General features: G+C 47.8%; 1 protein-coding gene across 4 annotated transcripts in view; it reads right to left on the reverse strand.

Annotated features, from left to right (window-relative positions):
- The window catches only part of CLCF1 (cardiotrophin like cytokine factor 1), a 1,651,704-nt gene that overhangs the window by 1,553,350 nt on the left and 79,148 nt on the right, over positions 1 to 19,206 (reverse strand). For 3 of the 4 annotated variants that reach the window (XM_078658384.1, XM_078658468.1, XM_078658548.1), the window contains one exon: positions 7,135 to 7,296. The exons of the other annotated variant lie outside the window; for it this stretch is intronic. The gene's annotated coding sequence lies outside the window, so the exon portion shown is untranslated. The remainder of the gene's footprint in view (positions 1 to 7,134; positions 7,297 to 19,206) is intronic. 4 annotated transcript variants of the gene reach the window in all.

The following is a 19,206-nucleotide window of genomic DNA, read 5'->3' on the forward strand; positions in this document are numbered from 1 at the left end:
TGTTTCTAATGCTTATTATTATTACATGTATGGTGGAAATTCTACACAGCATATTTCAGCTCTGTTTTTATTGGCTGCTATTGCATGTTATATATATATATATGTATTTATATATATATATGAGTATATATATGTGGGGCACATATAATATAGTGTTTCCGGGGTCCCGCACATGGGCGGGAATATTCTAATGCTTATGACTATTGATGAGGATCCCCTGGAAGAGAACTCTCCCACCCCAGCTCCAATACCAACAACATCCCTCCTTCGCAAGACCTATGCGACTTCCTTGCCACCTTCTTGCATCGCAAGATTGCAGACATCCACGACAGCTTCAACGTCACAACCGCCCCGACAACCAATGAGACCTCCTCCCCACGGCCACCATCTGCACCAACCCCCTGCTCTCCTGGACCAACATAAGCGACGACGACACCATCAAAATCATGAACACCATCCACTCCGAATCCCCGTCAGACCCATGCCCACACCACATCTTCAACAAAGCCAGCACCACCATCGCACCCCATCTCCGGAAAGCCATCAACATCTCCTTCTAGACAGCAACCTTCCCGGAGAGCTAGAAGCAAGCCAAGATCAACGCCTTACTCACAAAACCCAAGGCCAACCCCAAGGATAAGAACTTCCGGCCCATCTCCCTGCTCCTGTTCCCGGTGAAGGTCATCGAGAAGACGTCAACAGACAACTGGCCCGCTACCTCGAGGAGAACAACACCCTGGACCCCTCCCAGTCCAGGTTCTGCAGCAACCACAGCACCAAAACTGCCCTCATCGCCGTCACCGATGACATCAGGGCCCTTCTAGACAATGGAGAAAACGCAGCCCTTATCCTCTTGGAATTGTCAGCCGCCTTCGACACTGTCTGCCACCACACCCTACGCACACGCCTCCAGGCTGCTGGGATCCAAGACAAGGCACTGGACTGGACCACCTCATTCCTTTCCGGCAGAACCTAGAGCGTCCACCTCCCCCTTTCAACTCCGAAGCCACCAAGATCATCTGCGGCGTACCCCAGGGCTCATCTCTCAGCCCAACATTGTTCAACATCTACATGGCACCGCTCGCCCACGTCACCCGAATGCATGACCTCAACATCATCTTCTACGCCGACGACACCCAGCTGATCCTCTCCCTCACCAAGGACCCCCTCACCGCCAAAACCAACCTCCACGAAGGAATTAAAGCCGTTGCCGAGTGGATGAAGAACAGCCGACTGAAACTAAAATCGGACACGATGGAAGACCTCATCCTCAGCTCTACTCCCTCGGACTGGGACGCCTCCTGGTGGCCGACTGCACTGGGAACAGCTCCAACACCCACCGACCACGCACGCAACCTAGGTTTCATCCTCGACTCTACTCTCTCCATGACAAAGCAGGTCAGCGCCGTCTCATCCTCCTGCTTCAACACCCTCTGCATGCTCCACAAGATCTACAGGTGGATCCGCACCGAAACAAGAAGAACGGTCACCCAGGCCCTCGTCAGCAGCAGGCTGGACTACGGAAACACCCTCTAAGCAGGAGCCTCGGCCAAACTCCTGCAACGAGTTCAACGCATTCAAAACGCATCTGCACGCCTGATCCTCTGCATCACTTGCTGCAGCCACATCACACCCCACCTGAGAGACCTGCACTAGCTCCCCGTCAACAAGAGGAACACCTTCAAGCTCCTCACCCACGCACACAATGCAATCCACAACACCGGACCAGCATAACTCAACAGAAGACTCAGCTTCTACACCCCCAACTGCCAGCTCCGCTCCACCGACCTCGCCATCGCCATAGTCCCCCGCATCCGAATAGCGACCTCCAGCGGCAGATCGTTCTCCCACCTCGCCACCAAGACCTGGAACACCCTCCTGATTCTCCTACGGCAGACCCAGGACCTGCTAACCTTCAGAAGACTCCTCAAGACCTTGCTATTCAAGCAGTAGCAGCACCCCCCCACTGATCCCCCCCAGCGCCTTGAGTAAGTAGTGCGCATTACAAATGTTCTGATTGATTGATTAAAAACATCAATGAGGCCCGTTACTTTCCTTTCTTTCGGAAGGTCTCCTGCTAACCACCTGTCCTACTCATACAACAGCACTCCACCTCTTTCAGTACTGAACACCAGGGGAGATTCGAGAACCACCTCCTAAACACAAGGAACCACAAACACAGTACTCCTGGTCATCCGGCACAGTACTCCAGGTCATCCGAGCCATGCACACCACTCACTCAATGTGCACATCAGCAAACTTACTCATGGTTTTACAGTTGGGGTTTTCGGGGGGGTAAGGGAGGATAAATTAAGTGCAAGACAATATTGTAACACTGAAAATTTGACTTAGATTAATTTGATCTTATTATAAGTACTGGAACTATTAGATCTTCATTTGCACATCTATCACCGCCTTTAGCAATTTCCAAGTACTATTTCATGATCTCTTTATGTCACGCTATGAAAGTATGCAAATGTACTTTGTGAAACTCATTAAAGAAAGTTTGACAAAAAACTGGTGCACACTTCAGTTGATGCATTTCAGTACCTGATGTGAGTATTGAGACTGGCTTGCCTGTGAGATACCAACGTTGTCATAGGTGACCCTCTGGAAGGGCCCAGTGACCATAAAATAGAGTACAGCCCGTCTTTTCACATAGGCAGGGATAGCCTGGGAGTGGTCTGTAGGAGAATCAAGCTCCTGCATGTACTCTGCAACCTTGTCGTGGATCACTTCAGGTGAGAAGCAGTGTCAGTCAATCATTGCTTCCATGGACTGGCCAAATATGTTGATATTTTACTTGTAAACCCTACCTGTCCTCCTCAAATAAATATTCCTAAAATGAGGGGCAAAGCCACAACACGTTCACCGGCATACTGAAGGCAGAAAAAAGTTGTTTGGTGTGAGCTCATTACTTTATGATCAGTCTGGCTGTGTTCGTTTGGTGGTAAAATATGTTTCACCAGTAGATGGGTGTTGAGAACAATTACTACTTATATTAACGGGATTTGCCTTAAAGAAAATAAAAAGATTGACTGAATAAATTGAAATAACATTACACACAAGTTCCTAAAAAACAAAAATTGTTTCTTTATTTTCCAATATTTTTCTACAGTTATTTGATGACTCTACTATTTTCTATAGGAGTTTTGTGTATAAACTAGAGGTTGGTTATGTATGGTGCTGAACTTACTTAAGCTTAATGGGGGAGAGGATGTGGTGCAGCGGTTCGAGCTGCTGACTCAGGAGCTGGGGATCCGGGCTTGAGCCTGTCCGTCGGACCAACATCCTGTGAGTCTGGGCAAATCCCTTAATGTCCCAGTGCCCATGGACAGCACCTGGAAACACTCATGGGTGATAAACTGTGCTGTATAATTCTACAAATCTACAAACTAAGGTTGAGCAGAAGTAAATTTACTATTGTTTTGCGTCTTTCTTTGCTGCAGTAAGTGCAATTTGTGAATAGCAATGGTCTTACTCTTTTACGGGAGGATGTTTGTCCCTCCCTAAACCAATCTTTAACCCTCTCTGAATCCCTACTTTCTCTTCTCTTAACCCCACCCATTTAGAAGTTAGGAATTCCCCATTTTCCAGCCACTCTCCAAAGTCCTCCCTCATTTACTACAAAGATGCATGCATATGTGGGTGGAGATTGTGGAGATCTCGGAATTCGAGACAGAGATCTCAGCACAGAAAAGGCAGGAGAGGCAGACACCTCTCTCTACACATAGGTTTGTGAATAGCATTTTATAAAATGTGAGTGAGACTATTATAATACAACTAAATGTTCTACACAATGCAGTTTGTAAATAGGCCCGTGAGACTTTGCCTGGCAACTGTTGTATTTGCTCAGGTTCCCACCTGTCGCTATTCAGTCTTAACTTTTCTTTGCGTGCCTCCACTTTTATATTTTCCTTTAACTCAGAACCCTTGGTGTTAGGAATTGCCACCAGTTGATTTGGCATAACCATTTCAACTTCCTATTTATCTCCATAACAGTTTGCTGTGAGGCAGGTGTCACTGGCTTCACCCAGACTCCAGGAGGGTGAGTCCTGGTCGTGCCTGGGAATCTGCAATGGACCGATGGATGAATACCAAGTAAGTCATTCTTGCTATCATATATTCCTTTGTATATTCCCCATTCAAAGACATTTTGCCTCACTTATTGTTTATTGTTCCTTTCCCACAAAGCTGTTACCCACACTACAGAATCCAAGGAATAACTTTGTTGCAACTAACTCTGCTGCCTGAGAGTCCATTCCAGGATTCTCTCTTCATTTGTTATATCCTTGATATTAGTAGTGGTAAATATGCTCCTCCAGCAACACAGACACAACAGAGGAGGGTTGGAGGTTGACATCAGTGTACAACATTCTCCCTCCCCACCCACCCTCAAAGGAATCATAACATGATAATAACTGAAAGTTATCATGTTATCTTTCCTCTTCTCGCACTGCTTCAAAGCACTGGGGCGAAGCTCCCCCGCCATAGGGGAGAAGCCACTACTGATTGTGGGCCACATAACAGTGGAAGATATCTAGGAATTCTAATAAAAACAGCCATCTCATAGGATTCTCCAGAAGCCAACTTAGTTGTCATTGAGTGACAGAGAAAGGGAGAATGTTCAACAAAGGAAATAATCAACCTTCTTTTCTCTGTCTAGAAAACCATAAAACTAGAAGCTAGAACATGAAATGAAGGTCAGCTGATAAAGATTGATTTAATTCCTCAACATTTAGAGGAAATCGTAAAGATTATACAATGAACAATACATATAACACTCTGAATTGTATTCTTCGATCCACAGGAATGGAAAATACTTTTATTTGAGCTACTAGCAGCCCGTCCCGATGTTGTCCGGGTATGAATTGCTGCCGGCCAGTAGTATATTGTTTTGTAGGATTTCGTTTTGATAGCATTTCTTATCTGTGACAGGCCTGTGAAACGCTCCGATTCACAGTGCACTGCTGATGCACTTAAGAGTGCGCGTTCAGTAGTGTGTGAACTCGAGTTTCCCTACTTTATTTTTCCTTGCAATATTATATAGCGCGAACTCGACAACATGGCATGAGCACAATTTACATTACAGAAGAACACATTCATTTGTGGTAGGCACGGGGAGACAAAGCGATTTGCCTGGAATCACAGGATGTTGAGCTGATGCCGAGATTCGAACGTAGCTCCCCAGCTCTAAAGTTCGCAATTCTAGAACTTGTGGCGGGAGGTGTGTCTAAAAGTGTATGTCGGTGCTGGCCATCAATGAGAGAGACCTGTGCATTTTTCAAATCGGTGATGAAAAAATATGAGTATGTTGCTGGAGATGTGGGCTGCCGTGCCACCAATGTACTTACCGGCGGAGGGTAAACACCCATTATTCTGCAACTTTCTTTCCGCATACCATCACTACGCATACTTTCATTACGAAAGTACCATGACTCCGCAATGCCATTATGAAGCATGGCATTACATTTTATATGCTTTTACCACACATACATTTACAACGAAATTCGTTGTAAATGCATGAATGGTAAAAGCATGTTGTTTTTTAATGTTTGGATAAGGTAAGTATGGGTATAGGGGTATATGTTTTGGGGTACTGAGGTATATGTTTTGGGGTGTTTGGGTATTTTAAGGGTTCATATATAGTTTGGGGTTATGGGGTACAGGGGTAGTTTTAGGGTTTAGGGATAGGTATGGGTTTTGGGGTACAGGGGTATTTTTAGGGTTCAGGGCTAGGTTTGGGTATTGGGGTATAGGGGTATTTTTAGGGTTCAGGCATAGGTTTGGGTTTTGGGGTACAGGGGTATTTTTAGGGTTCAGGGCTAGGTTTGGGTTTTGGGGTACAGGGGTATTTTTAGTGTTCAGGGCTAGGTTTGGGGATACAGGGGTATTTTAAGGCTTCAGGGCTAGGTTTGGGTTTTGGGTTACAGGAGTATTTTAGGGTTCAGGGGTAGGTTTGGGGTTTGGGGTACAGGGGTATTTTTAGGGTTCAGGGCTAGGTTTGGGTTTTGGGGTACAGGGGTATTTTTAGGGTTCAGGGGTAGGTTTGTGTTTTGAGGTACAGGGGTATTTATAGGGTTCAGGGCTAGGTTTGGGTTTTGGGGTACAGGGTATTTTTAGGGTTTAGGGATAGGTTTCGGTTTTGGGGTACAGGGTATATTTATAGGGTTAAGATGGGTTAGTGTTTAAGGGTGTTGGGGTATTTTAAGGAGTAAGGGTGGGTTATGATTATGGGGTGCAGGGGTATTTAAAGGGAGCAGGGTGGACACTCGGAGCTGGAATGTACAGAACCTGGGAAGAAAAAACAATGAAATATTGGGCACAACGCTCGCTTTCTTTTCTTCCGTAATCCTGCCCCCGCACACGCCCACGCCCCAAGCACACGCCCACAGCACACGATATGAGACATGGCATGAAGGGCGGAACGTACCACATGCCCCCAGCGTTTGTCACGCCCCCAGCACTCGCCCACAGCACAACGCAGACACGCCCACAAGGGACTACTTTGTTGGCACGGTTCTTTTACCTTTTAAATGTATATGGTGGGCGTCTGCATAGCCTATGTCCTTCTGCTGCAACTGCCCTTTCCAATGCTGTATTGGGTGTTGTGATTGGTGCTGTGGTTCCTGAGATTACCCGCCTCAAAGGTTTGGGCTCTCTTTATTATATTAGTATGGATAAACAAATAGAATCTGTAAACTAGACATATTCTATCTAGGTGTAAAATATTCTAACTACAAAGTTACTTGTGCAACCCAGTTAAAACAAAAAACACAAACCTATCCAGGTGTAGATCTTAGTGCGAAAGTAAAGTTACATTCACGTGAGATTTCTTTAATTCGATAGCATCAACAATCAACCCTCTCAAATTTAAAACAGTGCATTTTGTGATTATCTTATCCACAATACCGAACATAAAAAGCAAAAGCCAACAGGCAAATTTACACAAATGCTCTGCTATACTACAAAGAAAGTAATTGTTACATGGACTCCTCATTACCGGAGGCTTCTCACATAAAAAGAAGCAATTTAATTTAGCTGTCGAAATAAAATTCAAAAACTTGATAAAATTAAGAGAGAGAAGCTAGGTTGGTTATGTCAAGATAGGAGTTTTACATTGTGGTGCCTTACCTGGAGTCACTGGTGCCACTATTCTCACATAGTATAAGGGTTGTGGACTAGCGTTGGGCACCTCAAGAAAGTCACAGGAATTTCCAGCGACTCACTGCAGTGATGTAATCCTAAGAAACAATTTCCCAGTCCAAGAATAGAAAGTATCCAGCACAAGTTTATCTAGAGAGGGTTTCAAGATGAAAACAGAAGCACAGAAAAAATAAGGCTTGCACGTCGCAATGATATGCCTTTTTTTTTAAACAAATTGTATTTGTCAAATAAAACATTTAAAGCAGAGCTCTGTACCACAGAAACGTCTGCAGTAGCAACATACATCATTTTGACTTTGACTATGTTCATTAGTATACAGGAAAAAATGAAAAGCAATACAAATTAAATATTAACAAAATGGCTATAACCCCACTAACACACCCCTCATCGCACTGACGTCTACTCCAGAGCAGCAAAGCAAAGCAAAAGCTTCATTCATACAATCATGATTTGTCATCACCCAAGAAGCAACTTTCTGAGTCACACTAGTCAAAAAATTAAACCGGGTCACGGTGTCTGGCCAACGAAGCAGGCTCTAATTCCAAGCCACAATTTTAAAGTGCTTAAGTGGGCAGCCCCTGGCCACAAAGATAGGAGTCTCCAAGCTCATACAGAAGTCTAGGCCATTCTTCCATGCAGAGACAGAGGGCGCCGCTGATGCCTTCCTGGCCCTGGCAATATCCCTTTTAACTAGGGTAAATCCCAGAAGCAGAAGATGGCATTTGTATATATTGCCCCCAATTCCGTCCATAACATGCAGGGGTAACAGTTTCGTTCAACAGAGAAGGTCCCAGCCCAACACTTCAGAGAGGCAGGCCATTAGCCCCCACCAGAATCGCACCGATGCGGAGTAGTGCCAAACAGTATGTAACAAAGTACCCTCCTCATTCTCACATCTGAGACACACAGGGGAAGCCACCAGACCTGCCCTCCACAGCCTAACCTTGGTATAATACACACAATAGAGGTACTTGAACTGGATAAGATGTAGGCTCATGGCAATAGCCGCCCCCGCGGGGAGGCCAGGGCCTCAGTCTAGTCTTCCTCTTCCATCGGACCTACATCACCCTCCCATGTCTCCCTAAGATGCCGTAGCAAGGGGGAGCTATGGGTAACTAGGGACTGGTAGATTTTAGAGATCTTGTGATCCTCGAGAACTCCCATGAACACCTTTGCCTCCACCGGACTGAACTTAGCCAGCCTCTCTAACCCCTCCAAGTTTGGGGAAATGGCATGCCGGAACTGTAAATATTAAAAGAATTAGGTTTTTGACATATGGAAGTCTTTTTGTAGATCTTGAAAGGATTTCAAGACAGGCCCGCATAACATCACTCAGGGTAGAGATCCTGATATTGCCCCAATCACAAAATCCAGGCAGAGCAGCCAACTGTGGCAGGCGCCCATTTTGTAAAAGAGGGGTCTCCCGGGTCAACCTATTCCACCAACCCTTCCTCCGTAGCACCTGCCACCAGAGGCTTCATCCTGGACCCCTCCCTCTCGATGACCAGACAAGTCAACGCCGTCTCCTCATCGTGCTTCAACACCCTGCGTATGCTTCGCAAGATCTTCCGCTGGATCCCGACCGAGACCAGGAAGACTGTCACCCAGGCACTCGTCACCAGCCGACTGGACTACGGAAACGCCCTCTACGCCGGAACCACAGCCAAGCTACAGAAAAGACTCCAGCGCATCCAGAACGCCTCCGCCCGACTCATCCTGGATGTCCCCCGACGCAGCCACATCTCCAGCCACCTGAGGAACCTGCACTGGCTCCCCGTCGACAAGAGGATCACGTTCCGGCTCCTCACCCACGCACACAAGTCTCTCCACGACCTGGGCCCCAAGTACCTCAACGACCGCCTGACCTTCTACACGCCCACCCACCAGCTACGGTCCACCAGCCTCGCCCTCGCAGCCGTACCACGCATCCGAAGAGCCACCGCCGGAGGAAGATCCTTCTATTACCTGGCTGCCAAGACTTGGAACTCCCTCCTCATCCACCTTCGGCTGACCCAGGACCATCTCGCCTTCAGGAAACAACTCAAGACCTGGCTGTTCGAGCAGTAGCATACCCCTCCCCCCAAGCGCCTTGAGACCCTCCCGGGTGAGTAGTGCGGTATAGAAATGGCATGATTGATTGATTGATTGATTGACCTGGAAGACAATCCTCGCGGCAGACGGCAGGGAGCGTCGCAACTGTGCAGAGTAGAGAATTGTGTGTAGGGTGTGGTCATCCATGCACCTCCGTTCAACAGCATATGCCGGGTCAGCCCTATCCCCATACCACCATTCGTTGAGGACTAACAGGTGCGAGGCCATGTAGTACAATAGAATATCAGAGGTCGTCAGCCCCCCACAGTACGTGAACTGAAAACAGGCTCGTAGGGTCACACTCGCCACTCCACCATCCCAGAGAAACTGACTAAAGGCCGCATTAACCTGACGGAACCACCTGGGAGAAATCGGATATGGATGGTTTTGCAATTGGTAAAGCAAGTGCGGGAGCGAGACCATCTTAAAGATGGCCGACCGGCCATAAATAGACAGGGGCATGAAGGACTAAGTTCTAATATCTTCCTACACGCGGTCCCAAACAGGAGCCAAATTTCTATCCTTGACGTGATAGGTGAGTCCGATAGGAAAAGTCCAAAGTATTTCATTCCCCCATGTACCTCCTGCACGGAAGATGCCCAGGAACTGAAACCCACCAATGCCTAGGACCTAGAGGGTAGGCTTCCGAGAGTTCATATACAGGCCAGAGGTCTCCCCAAAAATCTGCATGATGCGAAGCAGCCGCGGTCCCGTCCTATTTAGATCAGTGAGGAAAAACAGCAAATCGTCGGCGTATAGAGCAATACGATCCGACAGGCCGTGTGCCCATTCGAGACCGGTCACCTGAGCGCCGATCTGAAGCCAGGCAGCAAGAGGCCCCATCGCTAATGCGAATAAGTAGGGAGACAGTGAACACCCCTGTCTGCTGCCTCGTCCAAAAGAAAGCGTGGAAGTGACCAGAGCCCGCCAAGCACACAGATACGGTGAGGTCCGTATGTAGTAAGGTCAGGTAGGACAGGAAACGAGGCCCTTTGTTCAACCTGCGGAGAAGTGCGCATAGGTACACCCAGCTTAGAGAATCAAATGCCCTGTCCATATCTGCCAGTAAAAGCACCGCCTGCTCCCCCAACTCCTGGACGGTCGCAAAGGCAACATGCACCCGGCGAATATGATGACGGGTCTCCCGTTGGGGCATTAACCCGGCCTGATCGGAATGGACTAAAGAGGTAATATGCGTCCGAAGACGATTAGCCAATGCCTTAGCCAAAATCTTGGCCTCAACATTCAGGAGGGATATAGGGCGGTACAACACATGTTAATCTGGATGTCTACCAGGTTTGTGGAACACCACCACTTCTGCATGTCTCCAGTCTCTAGGCATATGACCCCGTTCCCTGGCCTCTTCCACCACCCTGCGACCTAGCTGCAGGAAAATTTGTTTAAAAAATTTGCATCGAAAGCCGTTCGGTCCCGGGGCCTTTCCGGGGTGCAGGTCCCCATGTGTAGCTCCCAATTCGTCCTCCGTGAGTGGGCGATCTAACTCCGCACTCACTATGTCCGAGAGGGCCTTAGGTGGGAGGTCATCTGAGAAGCGGCCTATCACATCTGCCGGTAAACATTCTTTGTGGGCATAGAGTTTTGCGTAATACATGGCAAAGCTCTCGGCAATAGCAAAGGAGTCCGAAATGGGTGTCCCGTCTAGTCCCGCAATACCAGGAAGAGCCTGGGAGTAGAGTGTCCCCTGGCACAGTCTGTGCAGCAGCTTGCTAGATTTATCTCACCACTGGTAGATCCTGCTATGGGTCGCCAGCCACGCCTGGCGGGCCTCGTCTAGTAGGAGATGCGAATAGCCCTGTTGCGCTAGCAGCAGTTGGTGAGGGACCTGCCGACTCCTGTTGTCCCTACTGCGTGCCTCCAGCCCAAGAACTTTAGCTGTACTTTAGCCTCTACTCGTATGAGGGACTCCCAGCAAGTTCTACGGGCCGCCGCACAGAATGTCTACCCCATGGATGGTTGGCTTCATTGCCTCCCAGAGAGATTCAGCCTCCTTCACGGAGCTGATGTTAAATGTCAAATATTGATCAATGGCACCTTCCATATGCTCCCTGTAGTCCTCCTTCTGGAGGGTCCACGCCGAAAGGCACCACCGAAAAGGCCTGTGCGTCCCACCCCCCGTAGAGTGAGGGCCACCGGCGAGTGCTCCGAGAGCCCCCGTGAAAGGATTTCAGCTGCCACCACCCTGCTTTCGACCGCCTGGGGGACAAATAAGTAATTGAGGCAGAAGTATGAGTTGTGTACTGCAGAGAGGTAAGTGTATCCCTCTTTTGCGCCGTGCAGCCTACACCAAGGGTCAACCCAATCAAGGCTCACCACTAGGGAGTGTATTTTAGTGGGGTGTCGGGCATCCATTCAAACCCCGGGCCTCCATCGGTCTCTGGCCACATCCATCACATCATTCCAGTCCCCACCCACAACTGCCAGGCCATCCTGTAGTTCCACCCACAGGGTCACCAGTCTCTCCACCAACCCCCAGGACAACGGCGGGGGCGTAAACACTCCCCAGCACCATAGTTTCTTCGCCCATTGTACCCTGCAGGAACAGGTACCTGCCCTGAGTGTCCCCCCACAACTTAACATGCTTATATGGAACCCGGCGATGGATCAAGACCGCAACCCCCCCGAGACCCCCTCACAAACCCGAGTGGAAGACATAGACATAGCCAAAACGTTGAAAGCATAGTGCCTTAGTCCCCATGAGATGCGTTTCTTGCAGCATTAGAATGTCCGAGTGGGCGCGTTTTGCCTGTTTAAGGATAGCCCCGCGTTCAATCTTGTCAAGCACCAGTCTGACGTTCCAGCTAATTATCCGAAGGGTTCCAGGGAGATCTTGTGGACTACCCAACAGAGCTGCCATTGGAGGGCTCAATACAAACTACAGATACAAACGACATCATACGATAAGCACAAAATGACTGAAATAATGTAAGACAGTGCGATCGAAGAACCAAAAACCCCCAACACAACCCAACAATTCCCCCCCCCCACCCTATACATCAGTAACAGTGAAGTACCTGTAGCGGCGGGCAGAGCAGGCTGACCCCAACAGAAGGTCCTACCTCTCACCTGCCAATGGATCCCCAACTTACAGCGCATTGTCTGCTGGCACTCTCTCTGTTCAATAAGGTCCTACAGAGATACCGGCCCTCTTCTGTTCTTCTCCCGTCGAAGCAAGCATATCAGAGACCCCTGAAACTATAGTCCCCTCCATCAGCTAGTCCGCCTATGCGTGCTGTTGCGAGGCCGAGCCAGCCCGAGAGGAGGGACGGCATGACTGGGAACGCCGTCTGGACCTGGAGCGCCTGTTACCCCTCCTTTCAATTTAGGATGCTTCTAAGTCGCCTCGCTTGCGGAGGAGTCCGGCTTGCTCCTGGGCGGTGTGTGGGGACGAAGCACCACTATCTCATCAGTCCATAGGAAGATCTCCTCCGGTGAGTCGAAGAAATGAGTACGGGACCGGTACACCACCCGCAACCTGGCAGGATAAAGTAGAGCATAGGGAAGCCTGAGCTCTCGAGACGGGCCTTGGCCGCCATTAAGGACTGCCTCCGCTGCTGGACCAATTTCGTATAGTCGGGAAATATCAGGATGCGGGCGTTGTCAAATAATAACGGTTCTTTGGCCCTAGCCTGCTTTAGGATATCGTTCCGATCATGATAGTTGAGTAGTTTTGGAATGATAGGCCGCAGGCGAGCTCCAGGTGGGGGCTTCTGCATTTGGGTTCTGTGGGCGCACTCCACCACAAAATATTTGGACAATGACTCCAGGGGAGCCAGCTCTCCAGCTACTGAGTAAGGAACCGCTCCATGTCCCTATCTTCGCATCTCTCCGGAAATCCTACAAAGCGAAGATTTTTGCGCTGAGCCCTCCTTTGAGTGTCCTCCACTCACGATGCTAGTCCCCGTTGGGTGGTCTCCAGAGAAGTCACCCGCTTCTGCAGGGTGGAAACCACATCTTCCACCCCAGAAATTCTCGTTTCAGTCTCTGTGATGAGTGTAACTGCATTTCGTAGGTCCTGCTGCAGCAACATGACGTCGGAACCAACTGCCCCAATTTTGGACGTCCCTGGACTGGGTGATGGCAGCCATGAGAGCGGCATTGTAAGGCACATCCCCATGCGTCCCCCCACCGATGCCGCCCCAGAGGCCCCCGGGCCCCCGGTCCCGTGAATTTGTTGATCGTGCTCTGCTTGGCCGAGCCTCCCCCTGGCTTGTCTCTCGTCATGGCGGGCTGCGGACCTCCCCACGCCTGGGGCAACGTACCTCTCGTGGTCAGTGTAGCACTGTCAGGATAAGTGAGGCCGTCTGGTTGGGTCGGAGGCAGCAAGAATAGGAGAGCGCGGCCCGACCTGGCCACAGATCCCAAAACTGTTAACAAGGAATGTAGGAGGGGGCCAGGGAATCCTGGTCAACCGGGGCCACAGGCACCGACCACGCCTGCCTACAGTCCACTCTTGAGCCCCGGGCACCCCTCTCGCCTCCGCCTCCAAATCAGTAATCGGGGAAGGGCCCCCACCAGCCCCGCTCCTCACGGACCCTCTCACAACAGAGCCGCTGCACTGTAATGGCCCAATGGAATAGCCAGGAGCTCCGCTGCGAGCCCTCACGGCCACCTACACAAGGAGGTCGCACCACCAACAAGAAGGGGAGCAGAGGGCCTCCCGTCAGGCACCAAAGATCGGGAAGTGCCACAAAGAGCGCCTCGGCTCAGGGCGTCCACCCTGAGCCCCAGGAGATGCTTGCGCGGCTCGACAGGTCGCCGATGCGGTCGCTCCGTGCAGCGGGATAGAGGGGGCACTATGAGGATCTCTTGCCAGGCATCGGGATGCTGAGGCAATCATGCCCACCACTTCACCCAGACTTCGGGCCACTTTGTCAGCCCTGTAGAACCTCCAGGCGGCACCCCCCGCGGCCCGACACAGCTGCCGATCACCCGGTGCGTCTTGTGCAGGGGGGAGGAGAGGCAGAGGAGCCGGTAGATCAAGGGAGACACCAGTAAGTGAAGGGCCCAACTCCCGAAAGCCCCCGAGGTTGCTCGCGCAACTCGACAAGCCGCCAATGCGAGGGGGGAGGGAGGCACATGCTGAAGTCCAGAGGGGTCGCAGGCACCGGCACGACCCAGGCCCCAAATGATGACTTTCGGCCCACCAGCCCGGTCGCACGTACTCCCAACGTCTCCCCCTTACAGCCCCATCGATGGCCGCCCATCGATGGGGCTCACCCTGTAGAGGCAGGAGAAGACGCCCAGCCTTGAAGGCACTCTCCGAGTGAACTTCCAGCTTCACCCATGCAGCGTGTCGGCTCAGCAGCTGTGGCGCCGCCCTCTGCCGGGGAACTCGGGTAACGCACAAATCGATGTCCTGGCCTCCGCACCAGGCCGCGAGGCCCTGCCGTTTGTAGGCCCTGTCCCAGGCCGACGCCTCTCTGCCGCTCTAGGCTACGGCGCAGGTCGGGGCTCGGCCTGAGGGCACAGTTCTGGTTCACGCCACTCCCGGGGTATCGTTCAGGTGAAGAGACAGATCGGAGAAGCAGGATAATGCAGGATAATGGTCGAGGCTGGACGAGCTCACTTAGCACATGTCTGCCATGATGGCTTGCTAAGCCACGCCCCGCTATGCCTTTCTTTGATGGAGAGTCATGCAACTTTTTCCCTTCAGTTGGCCCTAAAGTCAGACATTGGATGTTTCTTCCAGAGTTCTATTGTGGGTAAAAGTGTTTATTGCAGGCAAACTTTTCTATTGTGCATCGTTTCTGTGTGGCTACAGTAGAGTGAACGGTTACATGTGGTTTCATAGAAAAACCTAATGGAATACCATTACTAAGAAACCATTGCATCTAAACGGTTTACTGGAAAGTATCAGGATGAATGGCACTTACCATTTCATAGAAACCAATTCATAGAATGTCTTTTTTTTTCGAAATTTTTAAGATCTGTATGAAATGGTTGCAGGTCTTACTTTCAGAAACATTTTTGTCAAAGGTATTTATTTCAATCCTTGATGTCAGTGGACATTATTTCGGATTTATATCTTTTACATTGTCACACAATTACTTTGGATGGTTTTAATTCTCTCAACGCTCACCACTCCTAAACACCATCCACCCCTGTCCCCTAAAAACATCCAAACCCACTCATAAACTGCATCTATCCCTGGCTCCTAAACTCCACCCATCCCTGAACCATAAAAGCCTTTCAAAATGCTAAACTCCACCGTCCCTAAACCTTGAAAATCCCTCACCACACCTAAACTTCAATCATCTCTGACCCCTAAACTCCACCCTTCCCTGAACCCTTAAAGTCTTTTCTACTCCTATACTCTACCCATCTCTTAACTGAAACCCACATCACTACCCCTAAACTCCACACATTACAGAATCCTAAAAAACCCTCCTCGCCCTTGAAACCATGCATTCATGACCCCAAAACACCTCATCACTCCTAGGCTCCCCCAAGCGCTGAACCCTAAAAACATTTAATACATATAAACACCACCAATCCTTGAGCCCTTAAAACTCCACATCACCCTAAACTCTACTACTTAAACACTAAAAACCCTGGACCACCCCAAAACTCTACCCATTACAAAACCCTGAAAACAGTCACCATCCCTAAGCTCCACTCATCTCTGAACCTTAACTCCTAAACATCCCTAAACATCACCCAAGCCAAGTTAGTGATTTTGGCTGTTTCCGCCAAATTAACTTTCCTTTAAAATGATTCCATTATTTTTCAATTTATTTGTATTTCCTTAAAATTGTCTTTCCTTAAAATTGGTTTCCATTGCGTGGTTTCATCCAAAGTGGTTTCTCAGTTTCTGTTGTTCCAATAATTCACATACATCAAGAGTGAATAAGATTAAAAAGTAGTAAGAGTGTGTGCTACTACTCTTGGTCTCTCTATTTATAGTTTTACTATTCCTTCTGCATAGGGAGTTGCCCGTTGGATGAATTGAATAATTAGCAACTCTAGCTCAGCCTTAAAATACGTATCGGCTGCACGATCACTGCTGGGACTATTAATAAGGAATTGCCATATATTCATTGTGGGAAAACTCAATACAATGGTGCCATAAAACAAATTCTCCTTTCAAAAGACCACCGCAAAATACTCCTTTTTCAACAAAATGGGGAATCTCTGTTTTGTATTAACCAAATTCAGATTAGGGATTGTCCACCAAGTAGTTGCCTTCCCCACTTGTCCCCCTGATACGATCCCTTGCCCTTGCGATGGCCATAGTAAGCAAAGCACCATGCACTTTATGTTATTCTGTTATTTTTACTACAATTGTAGGTGATTTTATTTAAAACCCTATTACAAATTGAATAATCATAATATTCTTTCAAGTATTTTAATATGCAGCACAGCAACATGCAACAGTCTGGTCATCGCGAAGGTCTAGTGCAACTGACTCTCCAGCTGGCCAACAACTAAATTCCAAATGGAATTGGAATACAGAACATAGCATGCATAGCAATGAGATGTGATGAGAACTGCACAAAGATTCTCAAGCAGTGACATGTAAGAATATAACATATCTCCCTAATGTGTAAATAAAACATAATAGGGTAAAAAGTAAAACAAAGGGGAAGGGAAACAAGGGAAAGCGGAGACAAAACTTATCTAACAAAATCAGACAATTTTAATGGAAACTGTCTAATACGACAGGAATCTTTTACCCTGGAAGCAACAGTGTCTTCATAACAATTGGTTGCTTCAGAAACATTTAATGGTTCAAAAAATGAACTGGTGGCCATATACTGGTTCATCCTCTGAACAGCATCCTCCAAACTTACACAAGAATAATTATTAGATTCATAATTAACATTAGAACCACAAAAACCATCAGGACATCTTGCAACCCGTTTTACATTCCACAACTTACCATCTTGCGTGATAACAATGTTATTAAATACTTTGGTAATCTTTATGGCTTTACTAAATCTACCTGAACATTTGCTAATGAGACAGGGTTTCCTGATTTTTACAGAATCTCCAACTTTAAAATCATGAAAATTAGTTTTCCACTTATTGTCATACCACACCTTAGTTTTACTCTATTTGGCTTTCACTCTTTCTGCAGTACTATACAACATCTTTTCAAACATCATATTTTTCTTGCATTTCTCCTTGAACCAACAGGGACATATTTTGGATGCTGGATCTCTTCCTTTCAAAAGACGGAAAGGGCTAACTTCAGTGACCGTATGTGGGGTAATGCGCTAAAACCATAACCTTTCCCTTAGTAAATTTTTCCAGTCACCCCCCCCCCCCAACTTGGTAACATCAGATATATAACCCTTCAAAACCCGGTTGAAGCGCTCAACCTGACCATTTTCATGTGATTCATATAGTGACGTAGTAACATGTCTGATGTTATGACATTTAAGAAACTCCTCCATCTCAGTGGAAATAAGCTGCACTCCATTATCAGTAACGAGGATTGATGGACAACCTTCCCTCGCAAATATTTCCTTGCAGAATTCCAGGACAATATTAGTGGTTGAGTGTGAAACAAACTTAACCGCCGGCCACTTTGAATGATAATCTACAAGTACCAATACATACCATGAATCATATGGTAAACACATGAACGGGCCAGAAATATCAAAAGGTAATTTTTTCCATGGTTCATCAGGCCACTAAGAATTTTTTAGAGGTACATTAAGTTTCAACATCTTTTTACTAGATATACACACATCACATTCTCCGACAGTGTGATCAACCATGCGATCCATTCCTGGCCATAAAAAATAATTTCTTACAAGACATTTCATGTTGGACATACCATGATGAGATTTATAAGCCAATTTCAAAATTAAATCTTGCACTCCAGTGGGTGGCACACGTTTAGTACCTTTGTACATGAGTTCTCCATCCAACTTTAACTCATCTGCAACCTTAAACATGGGCATTACTTCTGCACCAAGTTCTTTCTTCCTGGGCCAACCTTTCAAAATGTATTGCTTTACCATCTGCCATAACAAATCTTCTTTCTCACACAACCTCCACTTGTCTTCAGAAATATCCTCCAAACCACCAGCAACAACATCTTGAATGGTGGTAACAATTTCAGACTCATCTAAAATTTCATTATCATTTTGTTGACAAGAATGCCGAGACATAAAATCTGCTGTAACACTGTTTTTGTCAGGAACAACTCAGTTTTAAAACAATAGTCTTGCAACCTAGAAGTGAGTCTCGCAATACGTGTGGTGGATTTGCAGCCTCCACCTGGTGATAAAATATTAACTAGAGGTTTGTGATCCGTCCTTAACAGGAACTTGCTTCCCCAAATATAATTCTGATAATGTTTGATAGCCCAAACACAAGCTAATAATTATTTTTCAATGACTGCATATCTGCGCTCTGTTTCATTTAAGGCGCGGGAGGCAAAACAAACGTTCCACTCCTCTTTTCCACACCTCTAAGACAAAACCCCTCCAATACCATACAAGCTTGCATCCACTGTGATAACACACTCTTGGTTCATACAGAATGATCTTAAAGTGGGGGCTTTGATAATATCTTCTTTGATAGACATAAACGCTTCTTGCTGCTCCTTTTTCCACTCAAATGATGTTTTATGTCTTAATAACCTGCGTTGCAAAATTGGTAACAAATTGTCACATTATGGCATAGATAGAGGTTGGGGATACATTTAGGTATGTATGGATGCAGCGATACGAATGCGTGAGTACATTAGCACTACATCTCCCACAATCCCATGGGGGCCTCAACTGGCTTTGTCTCTGAGCCCTACATAAGCACCGCCTGCAGGGGGCTCGCTGCTTGTCAATGACGAAGCTGCACCTGGACGATTGTGTTTGGTTTGAATCGAAAGCGCTGGTGCGCGTCCTGGAGCCGTTGAGTCGGCTCGGAAGAAACAGACACCAATAGACAACATTACAGGGGAAGAGGCAGGAGAGCATC

Source organism: Lissotriton helveticus, chromosome 1_1, assembly GCF_964261635.1.
Source record: "Lissotriton helveticus chromosome 1_1, aLisHel1.1, whole genome shotgun sequence".
In the NCBI taxonomy this organism is placed as follows: Eukaryota; Metazoa; Chordata; class Amphibia; order Caudata; family Salamandridae; genus Lissotriton; species Lissotriton helveticus.